Raw genomic sequence first — 5,046 nt, 5'->3', positions numbered from 1 at the left:
AGTCTTCTGAAATAGGGAATTTTTCATTGGCACACAAACGATTCACTGAATTGAATGTGACAAGTTTATCTGAGTTTTTCAAAAGGGAAAAATATTCTTTAAAAGCCAAAGCTACAGAATCTGGATTAGAAGTTATCTTCAAAACATTTTCAAACTGTTTGGCAGAGTTTTGTCTTGCTCCCAAATAAACCATCGATAAAACAGTAGCAACACTGAATGGTGACATGAAGACATTTTCGTTGGTTCCTGTAGCCACAGCTTGATAAAGACTGTTTGTAAAATAATCAATTGAAGCAGCAAGATTACTGATGTCTTGTTTCTTTGCTGAGTCCATATTGTATACGATAGTGTCTGGAGAAAATAGAATATGAAGAGAAAACATACAAAATAAATTCTGGCAAACATCTATGAAAGCAATATCTGAAATCTCTTCAAACTTTCAATTTAACTTTTACATGAACATATTTTGAAAGGTAACACATTAAGTGTTTTAAATAGTTTTAAAAATAATTAAAAATTTATAAGATTTAATGATATAACCATTTCTTTCTTCCATTGGGGTTCCATACTACCCCAGAAACAAAGAAGCCTTCACCATTGTCACCCAAAATATACCAATGCTACATAAGGACCCCAAATTAAATGAAATTTTACAGGGTTTCTCTCATTGGCTCATATTCGGATTTTGATGCCAGCCAAGTTTTTTTTAGCAAATGGGAAAACTCGAAAATGAATACGTTAATAATAAATAATTTCCATTATTTTACTTCATAAAAAATTACCGAATATTCTTTTGGATAACTTGTCTTATTTTATCTAAAAAGACGAAGTGAAAAAAAAATCTAATCTCCTTCGTGGTGAACTTTTGTCGGGATTTGTTTTTCAAGTAATGCATAACAAAACTACAGAATATCGTCTATTTTGGAAAGACTTAGGAAGAAAAGTTTGACTGATGTCGCAATGAAGCTGGTGAAGTAATTAGTATGGCGAGTTACGTCCCTTATTAATAGAAAGAAAATGGCAGAAGCATTCCTTAAATTTCGGTAGCATACAAAAAGCTAACTGCAGCATAAAGTAGAAAAGGCGGAATTTTGCCATGGAAAAACACAGCAAAGAATTTTCTATTTCGCCCCAGGTGGTCTACGTTAAGGGTACACTGTCTGTAGAGTGCTCAGCCACTTGCAAGTTAATTTCACAAGCAGGCTGTTCCGTTGATCGGATCAACTGGAACTCTCGTCATCGTAACCGACGGAGTGTCACGATATATATATATATATATATATATACACACCGATAGAGTGTCACAATATATGCACACACACACACACACAGATGACTACATGTGGCCTTGTCTATTTTAAGATGATATGGTACGATTTGAGCCAGATTTGGCTGCAATTTCTCGCAAATCTAGCTACCACGAAGAAGATTCATCACTTGGCTCTAGTAAGTGTATAGTATACTAATTAGCGATCTCCGCGAATAATGTGCCGTTTTCGGCTACCCAACTTTTTTTTTATCTTAGCTTACATTTTCGTGAGCTTTAACTTCCCTTATATCTTCACACACACACAAGGCTAAGCCAGAAATAATAATAATGAATAAAGATATTTTTCTCAACTAGCAAGGAAAAGTTTAACTAATACTCGACCGAAGCACTTTTATAATAAGGAACAATAACTCAATGAATAGAGTAAACGATTAATGAACAGAACTAAAGTTTCTGGACAAACTGAAAGTCTACATAATACTGAAAGAAAAAAAGGTCGTCAAACCTCTTTTGCTGGGAATTTCAATACAGCTTCCAATGTGCTACAAACATTTATGTAAACTAAATCAAATCAAAAGGTCTCCGGATAGGAATGTGAACTATCTTTTTTCCATGGGTAACAGAGCCTTGTAAAGACACTGCTTACAGGACCTGTCCATAAGTCAAGCACTGAGTAGAGCAAGACCTATAACTAACGAAAATTTCGCTAACTTGCAGTGTTGGGTTCAAATCGCGCTACGGGAAAATAAAATACGCATACACCGCTGGCAAGAATCTATGACACGCCCCATGTATGACCCAACTGACCTTTTGTTGTTATAGTAATACTTATATTGCTATAAAAAGTAAATGTGTGTGAGTGTGGTAAGATAGTGCGTGGAGAAATAATTATGAAAGTTCTGCTTACCACAGGTAAATATTTAAATAATGTAACAGGAGCTTGATTTATGGTTCTGAAATCCAGGAGAAAATCGCTCTAATGATTCTTTTCACGTGTTTTTAGTTGACAGTGCGTGGGCTATTAGTATTTGCTCAACGTTCTATGTACTATTGTGGATCTAGTTGTAGTTTCTGTTTATATAAGTATAACTAGTAATCACCAGTCACCTATTTTTGTGTATTGGTTTAAGTTTCAGTTTTTTTTTTTTATGACATTTTATTATTTTCTTCTAAAACTCAGTTGTATTCAGACACAATTTATTCTATGATTCAGAGAAATCAATGAGGTCAATATAGAGTGAATGTATAGATAAAAGGGACAGACAGTGGGGAATGGAAGAGGAGTTGATATATAGGCAGATAAGAGTATAGCAGAAAGAAGGAAAGCTAACTTGTTCATTGTATAAAGGAAAGCGGATGTAACGGCTAGAGGGAGAAGGAGGGGAGATCAGGAGAGAGAGAGAGGAAGCAACAGTTAGAGAAGGAAATAGAGAATACAGACAAGAAGAGAGAGTTGAAAAGAGAAAAAGTGGGAGAAAATGGCAGAAATTATTTGGTAGAATAAAATATGTGGCAAATAATGGTGGGTGAAGTAAGAGAAATGTAAGAAAATATGAGATTTTGAGAGGATTAGATTTTTAAAAAATCATCTCGGACAGAATGAAAATGAAAGAAATTGATAGAAGACAAAACGAGAGAAAAATGGATTCAGTGAGAATGGTCTGTATGGGATAGGTAAAGAGGAAAGAAGGAAAAAGAAAAGGAGAGAGACAAGAGTGAAAGAGAAATATATAAGTTTAGAATTGGATTCCTGTGATTAATCAATATTTTCCATGGCTAAGGCAGCAAGCTGCCAGAAACGTTAGCACGTCAGGTGAAATGCTTAGAGGTATTTCATCTGCCGTTACGTTCTTGAGGTCGACTTTGCCTTTCATCCTTTCGAGGTTGATAAATTAAGTACCAGTTACGCACTGGGGTCGATGTAATCAACTTAATCCCTTTGTCCTTGGCTGTCCCCTCTATGTTTAGCCCCTTGTGGGCAATAAAGAAATAAGAAACGTTAGCACGTCAAGTGAAATGCTTAGCGGTATTTCGTCTGTCTTTATGTTTTGAGTTCAAATTCCGCTGAGGTCAACTTTGCCTTTCAATCTTTCGAGGTTGATAAATTAAGTACCAGTTGCATACTGGATCAACCTAATTGACTGGCCCCCGCACCTTAAAAATTTCAGGCCTTGTGCCAAGAGTAGAAAAGAATATTTTCCATGGCTGAGTGTTGAACTCAATGTAGCCATAGCCAATTGAATCAATGAAAATATATTAGTTTCAAATTTTGGCACAAGGCTAAGAATTTTGGGGGAGGGTGCTAGACAATTACATCAACCCTAGTTGTCCAACTGGTACTTAATTTATCGACCCCTGAAAGGCAGAATTTGAACCCAAAACAGATGAAATGCCACAAACCATTTTGCCTGGTGTGCTCATGATTCTGCCAGTATGCCGCCTTGAATCAATAATATATTACTGGTATTTACCTAGTCCATCCCAAGCAGTCATAAATTAGGATAGCATCATGGTGAATAACCTAATTTACATATTTGTACTTTTGATGGCTTATCATTAATTAGACAATATCTACTTATGAACAAAACAGTAAAACAAAAATGAAATAAATTTGAATATTATAAAGCTTCACTATGTTTTAAATAAGAATAAGAAGATAAATGCATTCTTATTCTTTCTATACTTTTGATGCACAAGAAAAAGAGGTGGTAAGTCTCCTGCTTGTCTGTTTCATGATTTATTGAGTGCTGCTCAGAGATGTAATGAACTTCCTTCTCCAATCAATAACATACATAAGCTGTTTACTTTTGGTATTCGGTTTGCAAGATCCTTGATGTGAATTGATGAAACAAATCTTTATAGGGATAATTACCTTCCCTAGACACAACAAGCTGGGGCAAGCGAAAGCGAAACCGTCAATGGCACCTGTGCCCAGCATCGCCTTCCTGGCACTTGTGCCAGATGGCACATGTAAAGACGTTTGAGCGAGATCGTTGCCAGTGCCGCCGAACTGGCTCCTGGGCAGATGGCACGTAAAATACATCATTTTGAGTGTGGCCGTTGCCAGTACCGCCTGACTGGCCTTCGTGCTGGTGGAACGTAAAAGCACCCACTACACTCTCGGAGTGGTTGGCATTAGGAAGGGCATCCAGCTGTAGAAACTCTGCCAAATCAGATTAGAGCCTGGTGTAGCCATCTGGTTTCACCAGTCCTCAGTCAAATCGTCCAACCCATGTAAATAAATGCAATAGATAAATCAATAACCAACTCCTAAATATGTAACTAAACAGCGATCAAACCTTGAAATCATATATTTTAATCCCTACAATCTTCCATAGTATAATAAAAGTGAAAGCTTAATAATCAGATTCATTCAATCTAAATATAGGCAGGATTAAACACTAATGTCTCCCCACCATCGCTTGACAACCAATGCTGGTGTGTTTACGTCCCCGTAACTTAGCAGTTTGGCCAAAGAGACCAATAGAATAAGTACTAGGCTTACAAAGAATAAGTCCTGGGGTTAATTTGCTCGACTAAAGGCGGTGCTCCAGCATGGCCGCAGTCAAATGACTGAAACAAGTAAAAGGAAAAGAAAAAAAACATACATACACATACATAGACACACAATTACATGTACGTCTAATATGAAGTGATACTCAATAATTAAGGAATATAAAGGCAATATACTCATCTGCAGAGATATGGAGTTTCTGGCAGTCATGATAAACCTAGCAGACCCAGCTGACACACACTGAAATGAGAAATAGGTGGGG

General features: G+C 36.6%; 1 protein-coding gene across 5 annotated transcripts in view; it reads right to left on the bottom strand.

The window, feature by feature from the left end:
- LOC106874693 (leukocyte elastase inhibitor) overlaps window positions 1–5,046 on the bottom strand; it is a 20,254-nt gene that overhangs the window by 9,700 nt on the left and 5,508 nt on the right. The window contains exon 1 of one of the 5 annotated variants that reach the window (XM_014924389.2): window positions 2,178–2,631. The exons of 3 other annotated variants lie outside the window; for them this stretch is intronic. The gene's annotated coding sequence lies outside the window, so the exon portion shown is untranslated. Of the gene's footprint in view, window positions 1–1,775; window positions 2,094–2,177; window positions 2,632–5,046 lie in introns of those variants that run through there. One more of the 5 variants, XM_052974864.1, reaches the window with a different exon arrangement.

This window comes from Octopus bimaculoides, chromosome 19 (genome assembly GCF_001194135.2).
Source record: "Octopus bimaculoides isolate UCB-OBI-ISO-001 chromosome 19, ASM119413v2, whole genome shotgun sequence".
NCBI lineage: Eukaryota > Metazoa > Mollusca > Cephalopoda > Octopoda > Octopodidae > Octopus > Octopus bimaculoides.
Note: the sequence above shows the minus strand (reverse complement) of the source record. Positions and strands in the feature narration are given on the sequence as shown.